We start from the raw sequence: 21,899 nt of genomic DNA, 5'->3' as shown, positions 1-21,899 counted from the left end.
TGGGTTGAAAAAAAGGTATATATTATCCTCTTCTCAATCTATTTATTACGTTGACTGCTTTGCAAGAACATTTCTGCAATTTATTTGACCATGAATGTCTTTTTGAATTATAATGTACTGATAGAAAACCCACAGACTCTCCTATGATATAATGCTTCTTTCTAATAAAGTAGGTGGCCTAATGTCATCTCACAGATGGATTATAATTGCTGCAAGAAATTATCACAGTTGGAATTTATCAGTTAAATATTGTGGATGGCAATCTATCCTAGATCTGTACTCCACCTGCCCCCTGCAGCTTTCAGCCTCGAGAGGCTAAATTTTATGAACTATAACAATGGGCTGTCTTGCCCTGTGTAATTCTTCTGACTCTTCTCTCTTAAGAAGAGTCAAAAGAATTATGAACAAAACTTTTTACTACAAAATACTGTGTAAATATTGTATTAACTTACCAGATTGAACTGCAATGTTGTTTAGCTGTTTTAGAAATGCTTGTCTCCCTCTCCCCTTCCACCAGTAATTTATAACTTGCTCAAAAAATTAGATTTTGTATTTCTTTAATATTTATGATGCTTGATTGTTGAGAATGGCATTTACAAATCCAGAAACACTATTATTATTGGTAGGCTGAACTGAAAAAAGAAAGTAATATGGAGGGCCTTTGCCACTAAAAACATCAGTTTTCTAGTGAATTCAGTTGATGTGACTTTTGCAGTAAAATAACTGGAAAGGAGCATTTGTTCAAAATCTTTCTCTTCCATAGAATTTTATCCTAGAATAATCTTTCAATGGATAACAGAATTATTCAACTGGTTTATTTTTCCTTTAGAATGTATATGATAATAAACAAAACACTTGCAAATAGTGTGAATTCAAGGCCTAATTCTTCCACCAGCCAACTCAAAGCCTATCAAGCCCTCTGAGACTTGATTTTCTGTCTTAAATGTTTATGTCAGGATAGATCTTGATTTATCATTTACAATTTTAAATTAGGATAACAGACATTATAGATCTTCCTATTACAGGTCATATGTGACTTTGTGTTATTCAGTAAGATGAAAAATAATATCAAAAATCTCTCAAAATCTGTACACATTAGATGTTTTAGCTCTTGCTAAATAGAAGCCCAAGGGCCCTATCGAAAGTCATATGGACTATATTTGTAGTTCGTGTAAAATATTTGAAGAAAAATATATTCCGATTCAAAATTATATTTCATAATATATATGCTAAATGATATATCATACTTGTATAAATACATATAAGAATAAAGTATGTAAATCATTTGTTAGGGCAATGAGATTACGCATGTTCAATTTTAATACTACATGTCATTTTTATAATTTTTTTTTAATCCTTACTTGAGGATATTTTTCCCTTGCTTTTCAGAGAGAGTAGAAGGGAGGGAGAGAGAGAGAAACATCCATGTGAGAGAGACGCATTGATTGGTTGCCTCCCACACAAGCCCTGACCAGGGCGGGGATTGAGCCTGCAACCAAGGTACATGCCCTCAGCTGGAATGGAACTCAGGACCCTTCAGTCCGTGGGCCAACACTCTAACCACTGAGCCAAACCAGCTAGGGCTATAATTTTTATAATAAAAGTTGAATCACCCAATTTCAAACTTATCAGTTACTAAAGAAATAAAATGAGTTGAATTCCAAGAAAGAATACAAGTCAGGCCAAATAACTTGAGATAGTGTTTTTTCACATGAAATGTTTATTAATTGCGGTTGCAGTTGTGATGAGTAAATCCTTCATAATAACCAGTGTTGAAAAAATTTAGACATATGTGTATGTTAAGTTCAAAAACATAAAACTTTACCTTCACTGCCAGAAGGTTATTTTAATAACAGAAGCTGATGGTTTGGGTTAGCAGCTAGCACTTGCCAGTTATCCCACCATGATAACCCCTTCTGGCTGCGTTCCAAGCTGGGTAATCCTGTTCACCTAAATTTTTAATGTAGTTGCAATCGGATGTTGCATGCTTCTTTACTTTCTATTTTGTACAGTTGTGGAGGGTTAAGCATTTTTATTTCTGAGTGTGTAGCAGTAATCCCTTTGTTTGGTTTGTCGTTCAGAACATGTTTAAAAAATATTACCCAGCTTGTTGGAATCTTCAAGATGAGAGTTATAAAACCATGAATGTCAATGTCAGAAGCCATTATCAAGCGACTTAAGAGGATTATGTTTATTGTGGAAAGGTTTAGTTTTTATTGAACCATGCAGGAATTACTCCTCATACTTCATCATTAGTTTGTCAATAAACAAACATAGTCTTGTCATCATCAGAATACACTGAATTTTTATCTTACTGATTTTTTTTTCATGGTCAGGTTAATAATAACTTTCTTCCCTACGTGGATTTAGTGTTTTGAGGTAAATGACTAGGATGTTTGAGTTAGCAAATCCTTGTTCAGATGATTCAGATAGGGCTCACCGTAGCCTCCAGGAAGTACTTTAAGCAGAAGAGAAACCGTTTTCAAAGGAAGGGTTTCCTGTGTGCCGCCAGGGTTTATTTGGTGGAAGGAGCAGGTGGAAGTCTATAGGCCAGGGATTTTCAACCGGTGCACTGCAAGAATTTTTAAAACATGCAATACCCGACTATTTAGCCAGGGGAACTGACCTCTTTTCCCTTCGATTGTCAAATACAAAAATGACAATAGCCAACACAATAGCCATCCAGTGTGAATGAGTCAAAATTATACCTATTTTTTGTCATATCAGCAAAAAATCTATTTTTTTTTGGTCTGCCCCAGAATTTTAGTAACTAGCTTATGTGTGCCATGAGATGAAAAAGGTTGAAAATCATTGCTAATAAATTTTCCTTGGCATTCAGGGCTCTTTTGTTTTTTCTGTACAAGGAACATAATAAAATTTTATTCCTAGAAATTCACTCTAAAGAATCACCTCTACACATATAAAATAACATATCCACTCACAGGTGTGTTTTTTTAATGTTAACATCAGATATAATAGCAAACCATTGGAAATTTCTTAAATTTCTCTCTATTGGTGGTATGAATAAATATAAACTATATGCAAATAAATAAGAGCTCGTTTAAAAGAAGGTATAATGCAGGCCTAAAAATGAAGCTCTTGTCAACTGATATGCAGTTATTTCTAGGATGCATTATATATTTACTTATTTTGTTAAATAGAAAAGCAGAATGAAATATAAAGTGTTGACTGTGCTGCTTTTTGTGAAACAAACATGTGATACACACACACATACACACACCCCACCAGGTCCAAATGCTAGCTCTAGCACGTAGTACTAATATAACCCTTGATACGTTTCTGGCATTCTCTTCCATAAATTAAAGTGGCTGAAACACAAAATAACTCAAAAATGATTCACGCTCTAAAACTCTGGCCTATAATGATGTTTTGGAGAGTTTCCTGGCTTGCATAAATGAGTCCTGGAACTAAAAAAGAAGTTGAGACAAGATTTTCTCCTGAGTATTGTTAGAAGAGTACCAAGATTATAAAAAAAATTAATTTCCTAAATGACATGCAAAACAAAGAATTCCAAAACTTATTCATAGATGACAAACAAATAAATCTAAGTAATTTATTTTCTACTGTTGAATATTGAAAATCATCATAAGACGTATGGTTTTATTTTTCTATTTTCCTCCCAAAGCATCACTTAAAAATACTACAATGATCAGAAGTCTGGAAATGTAACTAAAGTTTCATATAAGTAATACCTTTTTTAAAGTCTTCTGTTCATTTATAAGATAATATAAAGCCCATAAAATGTAAGGGAGGAAATCTCACTAGTTGGAAAGAATTCTTTGGTGATTAGAACTGTTACGCAAACTTCACTCCAGTTTAAAAGAAGCTTAAGATCTATCAGGAATAAGACAAGTCTACAACTTCAAAGGATGGCTTGCAAGCCTGAATATCAAGGAGAATGCACAATTGGAAGGAATGACCTTGGGAGAATAAAGGAGGAACCGATTTACCTGTCAATGTGGGTCAAGCCAAGAAATGCAACAAGACACTCCTTCCAAAGTCCCAGAAGAGTTCCTTCCCGAATAATTTATATAACACAACAAAATATGTTGCTATAATTGCTGCATAAGAGCGTGTCTAATTAAAGGTATGTAAAATATGACTGATAACTTTAACAATAATTGTGCATCTACTTGATGTTTTCAATTTAAAATATTTTTGTATGTACAGCTATTTTTTAAAAAAACGATATTACTTATTCCTTCCTCTAGCAGACCACTTCCTAAGTGACGTAAAATTGCCATCTTATTCAAATACTACAAGCTAATTACATAGGAAATATCATTCTTCTTGTTTTGCAGGTGAGGAAATCAAGTTTCAGGGAATTTGATTTCCAAAGGTCAGACAGGTAGTCAACGGAACAGCCAGGACTGAAAGTTCCTCCTGATTCTAAAACTCAAGTATAACACTGAACACATGTGTGGCATAGCACATCACCGTGTACCGCAAAGGAAAAGCTATTTTATAAAGGACATGAGGAAAGGATTAGTGTTTCCTGTTCAAGAGGAAACTTTTTGTTTTTATTTACTATTTTTTCAAATATGGTTCTTATTGATTTTAGAGAGGGAGAGAAAGAAACCTCGATGGGCTGCCTCCTGCACCCCCCCACTGGGGCTTGAGCCCGAACCCTGGGCGTGTGCCCGACGAGGAACCGATCTGTCAGCCTCTTGGTGCAGGGAACGACGCTCAGCCAACTGCATCACACTGGCCAGGGCAGAAACTTGCTATTTTTAATAATCAAATGTAGCTCACTCCCCCTAGTTGTCTGAGCATGTATGAGAAAATTTGTAATTTTTTTAAACAAAATAATTTTTTGAGAGTAACTAATTAAAAACACCTTTTCAAAATTACATAGATGCAAATCACACGCTAACTGAAACATATACTCTATACATAAAAATAAATGAAAGTACAGAATTTGCATTTTATTATTTGAATATTTTGTTCTTTTTTTCTTTAAAATAAAAAAGCTTTTAAAATGTATTTGTTCTTTTGTAAGGTAAATAAAAACATATAAGTCAATTATTCATTATTTTGTAGTAATGAACACATCTGTTAGACTGTATTTGTCGTTACATAAATATATTTCTCTTTGTAGCACATATCCTGAGGGTATACTATCTACACATATTGTTTTCAAAAGTGTGTTCAGACTGGAGATATAAACAAATAACTCTCTAGTATGTTTTCCAAACCTTTTACCTTTATTCTTTCCATTTGCCACATCCAGGAAAACCTGCCCAGCAAGACCAGTCCTGATCCTTAATCTAATAACCATTTATGGGCCCTTCTGACTAGAAGTTCCCTCTTCCTTCCTTAAATTCTTTACTCTGCTTTACATTATTCATATTCTCCTTCATCTGCATGGCTTTCCCGTATTTTTAAATCTTACTCTCATCATTTAAGTAATAACATCTGAGTGGAGCAAATGGCTTCATATCTTCCTCAGTGCTAGGCAAAGACTACACATTAAATATGTTACATTTAATGAATTATATGCTTATTAAAATACATATTTGAAAGCCATAATGTATTTCCATCCCATAATAATAACATGAATTCTTTCAAACAATATCTTAAATGTATATTTAACTGCAAATTATTTCTCACTCTACAGTTACGAAAATCACATAGTGTTTAATAATCACATTTTTAAAGTTTTCTAATTACTCAAAAAGATCTCAAGTAAAAGGAATTGTTGGGATAATTGAGTTTTCAATAGATAATTAAATGTTAACTAAAGCCATTTATTTAGTTTTTAGCAATAGCCTTTTAGAATATATTTCTTAAATTAGGTTCTAACTTACATTTGCAAATTATTGTCAGATAACTTGGGTTGCTCTATTTCCAAGCACCTTCAAATGCATTTTACAATTGGTTGTCTGGAGCAGCAGCAGTTAAATGCAAATATATGGTACATGCCTTCTGGTGGTTTGAAATAGTATTTATTAAAGAGAGGGAAATACAAAAAAACGAAAAATCTGTATTGAATTATACCTCTGTTGCAAACCTTATCTAACAGAAATTTAAAAGAGGGAACAGAAGTGGGAGGTCAAATTCATAAACAGAAGCCACTCCCAGGCCTAGACTTGTAGTTCCCTTTAAGATCAGTAAAGCAAGGATTTTAACCTTAACACCCCTGCCATTTGTTATATAATTACATTCTTCATAGTCAACATTTTCACCTTGGTGAACATCACAAGGCCTAGCAGAAGCAGGTAAAAACCAGTAATTCCAGCATCCTGCTTCTTCTCACATTGATGTTAATAAGATATGGCAACGAGGTGTGCATGAGCCTCCAATTAATTATCAGGACAGTCTTTCATTTAAACAACACAATAGTTAGTAGTAAGCTTGTAAATGTGGAAATCTTGCAAAAGAGAAAAGGTAAGTCCTTTAAAAACCTTTAAAAACACCTCACACAGAAAAGGCCAAGCATTTAAAATGGGTTCCTAATACCCTATGAAGCTGTCAAAACTGATAGAAAATACATGATTGGAAAAGATAACTGGATCCTTCCTTGTGTAGAATGAAACTTGTTTGTGAAAACATCTTTAAGTGTTGAAGATATAGGATAGAAAAATGTGAGAAATAATTTCTAATTGAAATCAACTTTCCTAATTTATGCAGATTGTCTCTTAAATTCATAAATGTGTTTTGAGTAGAATTGGGCTTCATTTTTTTCAGCCTAAAGCTACCAGGAAATCAAGTCTTGTTGGATCGGCGATTGTTAACATTAAGAATATAATCATGACTAAATTTTTTTGGTTTTATTTTTGAAAGCATAATATATTTCTACTTTTCAAAATTCAAAAAGAATATAAAAAAGTATCCACTTACAAGTCCTGCATCATTTCTCATTTCCCTCCTACATTCCAAATCTATAGGTAACCTGTTTTTTTTTTTATTACTTTCTCATTTAAACTTCAGAAAAATACAAGAAAAAATTTATTCTTAAAATTTTACTTAAATAGTTCATATGTTCCAAAACACTTTATGAGATCACATGGAAATCTGTACATCAGCATACATAATATGTCCAGGTTATCACTTAAAAATAAATCAAAGCATTTGAAATAGGGAGTAATCTGATATTACTGGCTTCACTTAATGGATCAGGCTTTAATCAGTTTCTTTACCTGTCTCCTCTTCGTCTCGTTCTCTAAATAATAGAAAGCCCAGGGTTCAGTCTGAGGACCACTTCTCCTTCTATCTTACTCCCTCTGTGATCTCATCTAAATGCTGATAACTCACATATTTATCTTGTCTGACAAGTTCTTCCTTATGAAAACTTTATACCAGAATATCTAACAGCATACTTGACACTTCCACATTTCAAACTTAGCCTGCGCTAAGCTAAGCTGATGTTCACCTCCAAACCAATATCCCCTCCAGCCTTCCCATTTCGGTTCCCACCCAACTCAGTCTCCTTGTTACTTAGGCCCTCGGCCCTTGTTGCTGTCTCCGATGTCTCTTTTTCTCTCCTGCACCATACTCAGTCCTGCTTAACCTGTCCCCTGTTATTTCTCTGACCTCACCTCCTTTTAACTTTCCAACAGTCACTCTGCCCCAGACACACCGGCTTCCTCGCTAGTCCTGTGCTCCAGGAACGTCCCCACCTCAAGGCACTCAAGGCACTGACAGATGCAAACCCTCTGCTTGGAACACTCTCCAGATATCTACATAGCAAGCTATTTCACTGTTCTCATGTCTATGCATATATATATAGATATATAGATATATATAGATATATCTCCAGAATCTAACCATCTGTCACAGCCCTGGGCAAAGCCACATTTTCATCACACTTTTCATGTTATGTAACCATCTTCTCATTAGTACACTGTCTTTACTCCTCGCTGCTTTTCATGTCTTTTCAACATAGCAATACAAGTGATTTTGTTAAGATGTAAATCAGGTTAGATTATCAGAACAGAAATCCAAGCTCTTTCTATGAGTTACAAGACTCCGTGTAATCGAGCCTCTATTATTTCTGTCACTCTGTAACTACATCAGTCTCCTTGTTTCTGGAACACTCCAGGCATGACCTCTTTGCCTCAGAGCATTGGTGATTGTTGTTTACTCTGTCCAAAATTTCTTTTCTTGGTCCCTTTGGTATTACATATTTTTAATTGTATGTATATATATATAAATTCTGTCTCCAGCACAGGCATGGATTCTCATTACGGCATAATGTGTCTTTCCCCCCTTACTACAGTATCTTTATGCCAAGAACACTGTTTATCAGTTGACAGAATTCAATAAAAATTTATTGAATTTAGGATTTTACACAGGAATGTATGCGTTTATATGCATATGAGATGAACATACATTTTATAAGTAGCTAATCTGTAAAATTAACCAACACATTTTGCTTTTTTATAAACTTGCATGAAAATTACTCACCCACATTTTGCTAAACCCGCAAGAAAAAGTGCAAAAATCTGTTCCGAAAATGTAATCCTCACATCAAAAAGAAAGGGCAGATTTCTTTAACATGCAAACCCATCAAAGGTTTATGTAATCCTAGTGGCTGATCCCAAGGGCTTTAGAACTGAGCCACTGTTATTCTGTATATTTAACTAGTTTTATTTACCCTTAATACAAAATTTTCCAAAAAATTTTAACTAAAAAATATCATTTATAAAATAATGCAAAAATGCAGAACTAAAACCGTTTTTTTCTTTCCCTTCATCATCTATGAAAAATAGCCTTAAACAATGACCTTTTGTTTATTTTTTATGTCTTTGCAAAATGCTTTATGACAAAAAGAGAATTTCGAAAAGGTCAGTGACGTATAGACACACTGTTGCTGCTTAATTAACAGAACTTTCCTGTTGTATTTGGGTGGGATATCTTGTCTGCTTGTTGGTAATATAACAACATGTTGAAATTAGGAAACAGTCAAAATGAACGTATGTTCTAATTTGAGGCACCATCGATCATTTTGATCTGTCAGCCTAGTAACTGAGATCATTAAATTTTGACAATTTTTGACACTACTTAAATCTTAGCAGCTATTGAAACAGCAATGATACTACCAGTAATTGAATAATAAATGAGGGCATAAAGTTTGCAAATTTCTGAAACTACATCGCACAGATAGTTATCATTTAGAGCATAGCATCTCTCTGTAATTATATTCCTCTAAATTAAGCAATATCAATTTAAGAAAACCATGACAAGAGAAATACATGCAAACACTCACATATGAATAGCAAAGTCAAAACCTGGAGGCTCTTAGGATAAATTCAGTGAAGAGAATGGTTGTATGGAAGATGATGTTTAATAAATGAACATTTAAAAATTAGGACATGTAACAAAAATCTGCCTTTTTGGCTTCCACTGAGAAAAGAGAAGGTTTGGAAAGCTGATTCTCGTTCTCTTAGGGTGACAATTGGCTGTAGCTCATTCTGGATTTGGAGCTTTGCTTTTCCATTCATAGCAATCCTCACTACACCCCCACTACTTTTGCTGTCGCTGGAGATTATTGTGTTTTTACCATTATTGTCTCATTTGTTTTACTAAACATCTTGGGAAAGATTTATAAAATATATTTTATTCATATATTTATTGAAAGAGAAAGAGAGAACCAAATAAGATAAATATAAAGAGAGAAAATAATTATGCCACGAGTTAAAAAGTAAAAAATAAAGTTGAGAACTTTTGTGTGGTTATGTGCATATGTGGACTAAAATAGCTTTTCAAAACATAAAAACAAAATTATGCTCTCTCGAATAATATGATTTAGTTTTATATAGATCTAATAATCCTTGTAAGAAATATTACTAACAGAAAAAGTGATTAAAACTTGTTATATTAAAATGCATAAACATTTAAATTAGATTTTTATAGAAATGTTTAATTGAAATTTAACATTGCAGTGAATTGTGATATATGTTTAGAATAATTTATCAGTAATTTTACAATAATTAAATGGAAATCAATAAGGAGATAAAAATCTTGAAGAAACCCAGCATTCAAATTGACCAAATGTTAATTTATGGAAAGTTCCACCTGATAGCAATAAAAATCAAATTTTTCTGCTTATCTTAAATACTTCTTTGGTAATAATCAGTAGAATTAAGTTTTCCTGGAACTTTAAGGCAGTGGAAGCCCAATGAAAACTGGACGATAATATTTATTGGAAGATGCTGTTTGTTGGTTGTAGACTCAGAAATATCTTCCTTAAAGTCATTACTTTCGATATTGATACAAACATCAGACACAGAAATGGAAACACAAGATGCAATAGCCATGCAGAAATCTTTCCAAGATAAATAGTTTATAAAAAGACTTATTTTCTAAATTGAAGCATTCATCTTTAAAGGGAGGTTTTCTTTCTTCAGTTTAAAAAGAGAAAGTAACAACAAAAGGTCTATATGTTTTTCCTTATAAAATCAAAACAAATCAGCCTATACTATAATAGTGTAGTCTGCCTATTTATCTCAGCAGAACACTAGTAGAACATTTTTAGATTAAAAGAGTTAGGAAATAGGAAACGCAAAAGAATAACTAGGGAGAAAGAATAAAGAAGGAGCTAACTTCTTTGTCCATTTTATTTACAGCTATTGGCTTTGTGTTTTAGTTGAAGTCTGCTAATTTAACATAATTATTATCATCTCAGTAGCCCCATAAGTCTTCCTCTTGCGTGATGTGAAACATTGTCTTTTAACAAAAACCTCTGAAAGACTACATAATCCCCAATATCCCTTCTATCATTCTCTCGTAATAAAAATCCTGAAAAGTAGCTGGGTACCTGAAACCCCAGCTAGAGGCCACGCTTTTCAGCGCCTCTGCGGCTGGTGCTAACTAATCCCTGTGGCCACGCTCGCCAACAGCGTGTGGAAATGCACGCAGCCTGCTTGTTCCTGTGAAGGAAAGACACGCACCCCGCTTGCTCCGTGTTTCCCCTTTCCCTCTGACTCAGGACATCAGTGACCACATGAATCGGAGCAGCATATAAATTAGAAAGAGCCCAAGGGCATCAATGCTCCTTTATCACTATGAATCCCTTACCCCTGCCCATTCTATACAAGAGAGATGGAAATGAAATTTCTATCTTCTATTTTTTTATTTTATTTTTTGCCACAGCAGCCAGGCCTGAATCTTCAATAATAACAAACTTGATCTAATTTGTACACTGATGTCCATAGAAATAAAATCACTTGAAAAAAAGAAAACGTTGCTTGTGAATGTGGTGTTTCATTGGATAACAATAAATTTTGATGTAATTTACTATTACACAGGCCTTTACAATCCATTTAAAAACCCACTGTTAGTGTTAGTATCATTTTCACATCATAATTTGCAAATGTAAAAGACAAACAAGAAGAACAAAACATTTCAATAAGCTCTAAAACTCAAATATCATAATGGCACATTTACAGTTTCACATGTTACTGCACTGTGATTTTTATTATGTGAGGAAAGCATATGCTAAGCAGTTATTCCCGGCGTGTTCGGCATTTACTTGCTCATCCTGCTCATTTGGACAGTCATGAGCTTTCTTAGAAAATGTAATGTAAGTTGGAATATTCATGCTGGTAGTTTTTAAATAAATAGCAATTTATTTACCAAAGAGATAGATAACAGCACAAGGTTTCCTTGAGAAGATTTTTCACTAAATTATATTTAGCAAAATAAAATGAAGTATTCTTGACATTTAAATTATTTGCATTAACCTATAGGTTATTTTTTATTTTCTTTTTAAATTATTGCCTATCTCAGTTAGATAATCAATTCTCATTTTTTTAAATGTGAGTATAAAATTTAAAAAAATTAAGCCTTAAAAATCCATTTATCCTCCACATCAACTAAACTTTGCTCTATTTAAATTTTGTAAATCTTCCAGAATTTTAATGCATTTTAATAGTTAATTTATAAATACATATCAGTTTCTTTCTACATAAATTAGTATCTATAATTTCCTATGAGTAATACATAATCACTTAAGAATAGGTTTTAGAAATATTTCTATTTTTAAATTGCTTGTAATTCATAGAATTTCATATAGATAAATAAGTTTTTATTTAAATCTTTGTAACAAAAAACACATTTTCTTACCACTTTTTGGGTACTGCAATAAACATTTTTGTACTTTAGATAAAGCACAAATATTGTTGCAGAATAAGTTCCCAGAAGGACATGGACACATTCTAAATGTTGATAGACACTACAAATAGAAAAAGAGATGATTGCATTTATTTAAAAATGCCTCAAACTTACACAAAAGTGTCCAGTTCCCAACCCTGTAATTATCTAGTCAAAACATGATATCACTTCATCTTTCTTGTGTCTTTTTTGACCTAATGATTTTAAAATTTTTCCTACTCAGTTTTATGCTCTTTATATTACTTCAGCTTTCCATAATATTTGATTTTTATTAAGCCCAAACCAAATAAATTTTTAAATAACTAAAAAATATTTTAATATAAGTTTTTATTTTTATTTTAGGATGAGAGAAAACCCAAGAATTAAATATCTGATTCTTTTGAGTTTCTATCATACTGGTAGAACTTCAACTTTACAATTTCTTCTGTCAATTGTTTGATTTATTTTCTATTATTGTATCAGTGTAGGTGATTTGTAATTCTCTGCGAAATTGCCCTCAATTTTTAATTTATTGCCATAAATCTGCATATAATTATTATTTTTGTATTTTCTTTATGAGTGTTAGTATAATTTTTTTTCTAATTCTGATTTATTTTATGCAGCTTTTTGTTTTCAATTTCAAACAGCCAGTAGAGGTAATGCACCCTACCTCTTTGGAACAAGTAATTTTGCTCCCACATAAAAATATTTTTATTTACCAAGTGCAGTTCCCCTCCAGGGGATTCAGATGTTCATAGAGACCCAAACCCACCAATGGTATTGTTCCTACCATCATAACAAGAGTTCCAACATATAGTAGAAGATCCCAACATAAAACAGAAAGGTTCAAGGCCAACACTGAAAATAGCCTCTACAGAGAAATACTTATGGAATTTATTAATATGAGTCAATGGGAGTCTGGGAAGATTGTATTGGATTTAATTCTAAGAGCATTGGACTAAGAAGGATGAAATATAATCTTGATTTGTGCTACATCTGTTGATTTGGGATTCAGGATTTAATCTATTTTCTCATACACAAAAGAATGGTAGATAATCTGCTAGGTTGGCTGATTCTAATCTAAAATCAAAAGTGGCCTGCATCCATGAGATGTCCTTGTTAAGCTCTGAAAGGGTCTGAAGGCTCAGGAATGCAGGAATGTTTGAATTACACTATCACATACAGCTTTAGCAGCCATTCCTAACCATATCTTGGGTGGGCATGGAAAACATGTATTTCACCAAGTTGTTAATCAATTAATTGTTGGGTGAATGAATAAGCATCTGCCTTTTGCAGAGCTGTGAAGGGGGTTTACAATTTGGGAAGGATGTTACTGTGGGAATACTAAGACAGGATTCAGTTCTGTGATGTCAATGAAACATTGCAAGACCAGAGTAGCATACAAAAGGTGGTAAGTTTTAATGATCAGAGAGAAAGTGCGTACAATAACCTCAGTAAAACAGAATTGTAAGCAAGGTGGTTTTATCTGCTGGGATCTGTGGTGAGGCTGAAAAAAATTTCCATTCAGCTGACAGCTAAACCAACAGTTATATTCTCTACTACACGGAAAAAAAATTAAGAATATCAATAATATCAGACAAGATCAATCCATGACCATGAAAAAGCAAGACAAAAACTAAAAAGGATAGCAAAAGACCATATCACAATTATATCTGAGCATGAAAAATTGCAGTTATATTACACAGCCACAAAATAACCAAACATCTTTCCCTTTTGTCTGAAACAATTGACTACTACTTCTTTTCCAATGAAACCGCTGTTTGCTTTGGTTCTTATAAAAATTAATTTAAACATTTTTTAAAATTTTTACGTGTTTTTATTGATTTTAGAGAGAGAAGGAGAGAGAGAGAGAAACATCAGTGATGGGAGAGTCATTGATTGGCTGCCTCTTACACGTCCCCTACTGAGGATCAAGCCCGCAACCCTGGCACATGCCCTGACTGGGAACAGAACCATGATCTCCTGGTTCATGGGTCAACGCTCAACCACTCAGTCATGCTGGCCAGGCCTGACAAAAATTATTAAGATAACCAATCATTTGCCCACCCCCAACTCATTCTTACCAAGATGCTCCTCATTTCCTCTGGTAACATTGCCCTTTGCCAGTGAGATGCAAATTTGTTTAATTACAGATGTGTTCCTGGTGGTCTTTGGTTCCAGAATTTTATCACGTAGAGTTTCTAACAGAATTCAGATGATATACTTAACACAGTGACAGGCCACTCATGTAAGAATAGTGAAAAACTGGCAACACTTGAAAATAATCGAGCTAATTTTACAGTACTGAGTTAGTATATCTCAGAGCATATTAAGTAGAACAATTTCAAAGAACTATACTGCATTTTTTCCATTTAATAATAGATTGGACAGTAATCCAGTCTCAAACATGGCAAAAGGGCAAATCAATAGAATTCATCATAACCCTGAGACAGTCTTTAGGGACAACCTGGGGTGTTGATGGTTTCACAGCCCTTTTTACTCTTTTGTGCATGGCTTGCTACCAGGAATTGCTGTTCTGGGATGTAAACAAGGGATAGGCTGGCAGATTGCTTCACTTCATGAATTTCAGCATTTGGCATAACAACATTAAGAGATTTTAGACTGAAAAAAAAATCTTTTAAATACAGCTAAAAATAAAATAATAGCATTTAAATGAGTCTACCCCTCCCTGGGGGGCAATAATACAAAAACAACAAAATTCTTTTTATGGGAAAACTTGCTGACGTTATTAATAAGATGGTGAATGGAAAACTAATTTACTCATCCTACTAGGTAGAAAAAGTAATAGAAGCTTCTAATCCTGAGGGAGTATGAATGCATTCCAAGTAGGACTGTAGTACCTAATGTCTACTGACATTAACCAAAGAATGACTTTCCTCTATTTTTTGTACTACCTCTTCTGAGCTATAAGTATATTTCAGGTGGTAGAGACTTAAAGTGCCTCTAAAACTCTTTCCTTTAAAAACCTCTAACAGTGCCCTGGAGGTTTTTGTTCACTGGTTAGAGCATCTGCCCTTAGACCAATGGGTTTCCCGGGTTTGATTTCCAGTCAAGGGCACGTACTTCCCTTGCAGGTTGGATCCCCTGGTGCAGGTGTGAGGCAACCAATCGATGTGTTTCTGTCACATTGATGTTTCTCTCTCCCTCTCTCTCTCTCTCTTGCCTTCTCTCCAATTTCTCTAAAAAAAAAAAAAAAAAAATCAATGAAAAAAGTATCTTCAGGTGAGGATTAAAAAAACACAAAAACAGACCTCTAATAGTAATTCTTGGCCCCTTCACTACCCAACATATGTTCTTTCTCTCTGTGATACCACTCCAGAAAACTTAATAAAATAAAAAACTTCTATAGAAATATGACAGTGAAATCAAAGCTCTTCACAGACTCTAGAAATACATGATGACTCTTCCATGCATAAATCATTAGAACATCAACTGTACCCAAACAGAAAAGACTGAGTCTATGTGGAAGGTTTCATAAAAAGGGGACTTATAATCTTTCCGTTAGATCTTTTACACTCTCGTATGACCTCTCAAAGCTTTACGAGATTCTGAGCTATAAACAAGCTTGAGATCTTTCACTTTCTGGTGGAACTTAACCCAAATACAACTCTGTTTTCACTAGTTCTTGTGGCCTCCCACTTTTGATGGACTGTAGACTTCTGTTCTTCTTAGTTTTCACTTAGATTCACACAATCAGTATTTTGTTCACTTTCTCACAGGAAAGGTAACAATATTCTTGGACTGAAATGACCCTAGGGTTTACTGAACTCCCCCTTTTTCTATGAAATCCTTAATCAAGACCTAAGAACTTAACGTTCTCTTTTGACTCTTGTTTAATACAATGCATAAATGACATAGCTATTCTCTAAAAACAAAAAGGGGTTCTAAAATGGACTGTTTTTGTTAAATGCCTTACCTCAGAAGGGAAGAAAAAAACTCAAAAAATAGTTGAAATTCTGCTAGAAAAAAACATTATCTGAAACTAATAATGAAGCTCATCAAAGTTTCAGGATACAAAATCAACATACAAAAATCAGTTGGGTTTCTATACATTAACAAATGAGAAAGAGTAACAAAAGACCATATCACAATTATATCTGAGCATGCAAAATTGCATTTATATTATGCAGCCTCAAAATAACCAAACATCTAAAAAGAAGTAAAGAAAACAATTATTTGCAATGATGTCACATCTTATATACCATATGGTATATACCACACATATATCTTAATGTTGCAGCCTTGGGCCTTGGTAGATGTCCTACTAGAATCCCAGAGTTTGGGGCCAGAAGCCAGCATCACTGCCTCAGGGCCTGCTGTCTTCTGCAAGGCTACAGATTTGTGCACTAGGAAGAGGCAGTTCTGTCCCCTGCTCTGGCCTCAGAAAGTCTGGTATCTCCATAGATTTTGGGTCAGAGGTTCCCCTGAACCTGATCAGGTCCCTGGAGAGAGGTAGCGTAACACTGTTACCTGGAGTAGAGGGAGGTCGAGGAGGATTGGGATTTGCTTGATAGGTGCTGTGAGCCAGATGCCTTATTGGGGAGTCCGGCACGAGGGGCCTCTGGTAGTGTTATGCTAGGACTCCCAACTGGCACACTTAGAACTCCTGGGAGGTCAGAACTGGCTTCCTCTGGAGAGAATGGTGATAGTAGTAGCTCCTGGTCAATCCAACCATTCCCTGAGCTACCTCTGACATTCAGGGCATTCCAAACTATCCTATTCTGCCCCTCCACCAGGACCCACACTTACTCCCCGCCACACAAAAATCAAGCCACATAGCACAACCCGTAGACTCCCACTGCACCCTGTGTGCCTTCTTTATAAACCCAACACTTCACCCACCTGGACCAGGCCTCAGCCCTGGCCCTCAGGCATCCCCTATAAAAAAAAAACAACAAACAAAACAAAAAAAGAAGAAAAAAAAAAAAAAATCATGGGGTTCATCCCTCCCCCCCCCACACACACATCCTCTAATTTCCTTTCCTTACAAAGACATCTCATAATTCTTCCAGCATGCTTTCATTGCTACAGCAAAATAATAAACTTAACTGTGATTGACTACAGTTGTGTTTTTATTGGTCTTTGGTCCCTGGCTTTATCAAGGTCAATGATTAATCAAAGATGAGAAATGAAAATGCAACAGATAGATATTCTGGTAAAGGAGCCCAAAACATATATGAGGGAAAATATCCATGTCTGGTTACCAGAAACCTAACTCACCTCAGACTCACTCCCCAGACCTTAGCCAGTTTATGGACAGGTGTATATTCAAATGAAGCCGGTCTCTTTGAAACAGAGGCCAGAGATGTGACTAACTGCATATATTGCATTTCCCTGGACCAATCTGTGGCTATGTACCTAGATGTCTGTTCAACAGGGAAAAGAAATAGCTCTCATTATTATATAAGGCACTTTCTTTCATGAAGAAGGCAATGATATTTTTTTTCTCCCCTTGGGAAAAAGATATCTCATGCAAAAATATTTCAAGCCCTGCCCACAGGGCTTTTGCCGGAAGGTCCTACCCATTGTCATGATTTTCCTTTAAAGATCACTTCTGGGGAAGGGATAGATAGCTTGACAAAGAGTACAGATAAGGAGCCACACCCACAGAATATTTTTACCATGTGCTCTGTAGTCCAAAAGCAGCTGGTTTGACAGAATTATGTTAAAACCCACAGAACACTCAGTTTCAATTCCAGCTGGCAGACGACACCCTACAAGATTGGAGTGCTTCCTAAATAATTCACTTTATAACAGCCAGTAGCCGTACATGGTGCTGTCTCTTCCATAGCCAGAAACAGATTCACAAGCCAAGGGATGCAGGGTGGGAATGGCAGTACTTACAACTATATCCAGTAACTCACTAGACAGCGCTGGTTTGAAGGTTCCAGTGTGTAATGGAGAAATGCTTCCACATGGACCATGCCAATGAGCTCATTTACCTAGAAGCTGAGACAACTCCCTGTCCATCATAGGCTCTGCATGCCTCTGAACCAATGAATAGAAGAAGACCCTTAAACTGTGTGGTGGCTGATTAGTTCCTAAGCAGAAAAAGCTGCTCTGCTCTGCACTGATACCAAGATGACCAAGGATGCAACCTCCTACAGTACCTTGCCCAGTAAGTCTTTGGCAATGGAAAAATACTGAGACTATTTAAAGACAATGCTAATGAAGACTTGGGTCTTAAAGCAGTTTGATAATAAATGAGGTTCATCCTAGGTGCTGGTGGCGGGTTAAGGAAACAGAGTGTGTGGCAGAAAACAAAGTTATGAATATGCATGTAAGCCTGTGCTCAGTTACAGTAGCTGTTTCATGCTGATTTAGTCACGTCTTCTTTTATTTACTATTTCTTGTGAGGAACACCCAGCAGGCTATGGCAGCTATTTGAGACTTTTTGCATCCTCCAGGTTGGGGATGCAAAATTTTCAGCCAAGGAATGTTTTCTGTCAGACAGCAAACCAGGGCTGTTGGCTGCCCTAGAGGCATCCTCTGCTTTCTGCACCCTATTCTGTCACTGAGAGATTGACCCTTAGTGGCCACCGATACGTGACCTTACTTCTCAGTTTATTACTCAGTTTCAACAAACGGAGCTACTGGCAGGAGAGCCGCAGAATGGGAAGAGCCTTAGAAATATTTGCTTCACTAACACCAATCATGTCAGGTCTTTTTTGCGTTTGCTGTGTCAGTCTTATAAAGCAGGGAGTTCTCACGTGGTGGCTCTCTACCGCTCTCTCTCTCTGACTTTCCTCCCCCTGTCCTCGACCCATGAGAGGTGCAAATAACTCCATATTGTTACTATACCTTGGTACTGCATTATTTTTTCAAGAATCAAAGATACCATGAAGGACTCAGGTCCTTTCTTAAAGATTTTAAAATTATGAAATATTTCAGGCATACAATAACCTACAAGGAATAATATGCTGCATATGTAGGCACCCATTTCCCACCTTCATATATATTTTAAAAATATATTTGAAGCATTTTTTTAACCTACCTCAATCTTATTATCCAAAGATCAGCTGAACAAAAACTATAATGAATAGTAATCATATATAAACATTTAATAATATACATGTAATACTAATTACATATATTTCATATTCCTTAAAAAAATCATATATGTACACATATATGTTTATAGTGCCTTTGGATATTTATGTACATTTAAATAAATAGTGTCACATTGTATATAATCTTCCCTTCACCAATACTTATTTTGTCCAATTTTATGTATAAAAATGCCTAAACTATAACTTTGTGTACCAACCTGATGGCCAATGATGTGCTGGTAAATGTTTAACCACCAGCTCTCCATAAATACATATACATATATATGTATATATGTGTTTATATATATATAAATGTCACTGATATTAAGGATGTGTAGCACACAACTTACAATAATAATAAAATATAAAATATACTATTAATAATTCCAAATTATCAATTGTTTCTTATAAAATGCTGTTGTTGATTTTGGCCAAACCTTTATATCCGTGGACAACCTCAACTTGCACCTGCTGAACAAGTACAGTTTCAACATGAAAGCTGATATTTTCTTTAGAAGTAAGACAAAAGTAAAATAACAAAGCTATATGTTAGAACATCACTTGTTTGTTGACCACGTTTGTAGATTCTTTGCTGAAACAGATCATAGTTTTCTGTTTGTTTTTTTATAGTTCAGTGACTTTCAGCAGATTCAGAGTTATGCAATCAACAAAATTTTAGAACATTTTTATTACTCTAAAAAGTAACCCTGTGCTCATGAGCATTTCCTCAATCTCTTTGTCTACAGTTTTCAAATAATGGAGAAATATCTGCTCAAGATTGTTTGTGCCATTCACAAGGTAATAATCAGAGATATTACAAAGTTTTAAGTTTAGTATGTATGAACATATTCTCCAGACCTAATTTTAAGCATTTTCTGATTTCGGGTTGCCAAGTAATAGCAGCAATCAGCCTGCCAGAGCCTTGTAGAGACCAGAAATGCATGCTCTCCGGTGCTGGCTCATATGTGGCCAAGGAAGGAAAGGTCCAAGAGAATCTTTCAGAAAATAAAACGAGTTATGGCCAGATGACTAAATTCAGGTATATACTCTTTTTTCTGACAAGAAGGTCTCTGATATTTCATAAGATCTGGAATTTGCTACTGACCAGTGACTGTGCCATGTTTTATTCTTTCCACTTCTAGATGGGTTTTTACTGTGTTGACCAGTACACAACTGTATGTGTGATCCACTGCCCCAAGATAACCTGAAGAAGTTCACATGTGACCCGAAAATAAAGATCCCAAACTTTGAGCTGGATGCAGTAAATGCAGGAAGTTCTGCATTGTTTCATACACAGAGTGGAAGAGTTTATCTTTCTTTTAAAAAGGAGATGGGTGTGCAGAAATACTTGGGAAGAGAATGGATTGGACTATGGAAGCAGCTTTAGTTGTACCCCAACAAATATGTTCCATTTCTCTTTGGTAATTAAATCCTCAGATGTTTTATAGGGCATATGTTCACCCAGAAAAAACAAAAATGTGTGTGTGTGTGTATATATATATATATATATATATATATATATATATAATTTTTTTTCTTTTTCTATTGCTACCTATGGGCACAATGTGACTGAATTCTGTTCATTGGGAAGTGAGGTAATTTCTGAGAGGTGCGATCTCTCTAATGTGTGCTCTAGGAAGAAAATGAGACTTGTTCCTCCCTCTCTCCCATTCTGCTGTAAAGAACAGGTATAAGGATGGAAGCATCATGGGTGAGAGCAAATTGGCTGAGCCTTTACACACAGAGGGGAAGCAGCAGTGGGAGGAGGCTGCCTCCACACCGAGTATTCCAGCGGTCCTGCCTCACTGACATCAGGGGCAGCCGCAGCGAACGCCTGAGGGCAGCTGGCCATTAAATGCTGTGTTCAGCTTGCCATCCAAGCACAGAGTTTGTGCTGCACTGATATTACCTGGAGGAAACCAGCTATGCTTGTCAAAGGGAACCTGGGGAGAGGCAAGAAAAACATTTCTAAAAGTTTTCCTCCAATCCACTTCATTACATCTGCCTCTGAAATCTCGCCTATCTGTGTTACAACAATTCAATTCCCACACATATATTAATTCAAAAGAGTCTTTGAAATCCCCAGAGATTTTTCAAGTTTTTAGATGCTGCTGGAGTTCCTGGAATTCATGTTTATTTTCCCTCTTGCTTCTAGATTCTCTTCAGTATTGATTTTGAGGGAAGGAGCCAACAGCCTGTGGTATGTTGGCACCATCTCCACAGAAACCAGAATATATAGGTCTGTGTACTTTCTCTCTTTTTAAAAAAAGAAACTTACTTAAGAGTTTAAAGAAAACAAGAAAGCCTGCCATGTTTACTTCAATTTGAGTTACTTTGGTGACAAGCTTTTGAGAGAGATTTCAAATGCTGAAATTATTTGATTTGGAGAGTTGCCTAATTGTCAATTTGGTCAGCTAATCCTAATTGCTATGAGTCTATTTAGGCCTGCAAAAATTATAAATCTGCATGAGAGCAGAACTTTAGATAATACAGTATTCAATGAGTTATAAAAAATCACAAAAGATTAAGAAGATTTATTAAATCACCATTCATATAGTTTTACCTGAGTTTTATTTAGTTAACCGAAAAACTATCAGTGCTATAAGTGCCATAGATTTCCTGGTTAGTGCTGTGTGGTTTGTAAAAGACTAGCTCTCTTTTAAAGTCACCTCAAATATTAATGTTTTCTTAATTTTTTAATAGTCTATGAAAGTT

This window comes from Miniopterus schreibersii (genome assembly GCF_964146895.1).
Source record: "Miniopterus schreibersii genome assembly, chromosome: 4".
In the NCBI taxonomy this organism is placed as follows: Eukaryota; Metazoa; Chordata; class Mammalia; order Chiroptera; family Miniopteridae; genus Miniopterus; species Miniopterus schreibersii.
The sequence above is the reverse complement of the archived record's forward strand: the minus strand, read 5'-3'. Positions refer to the sequence as shown.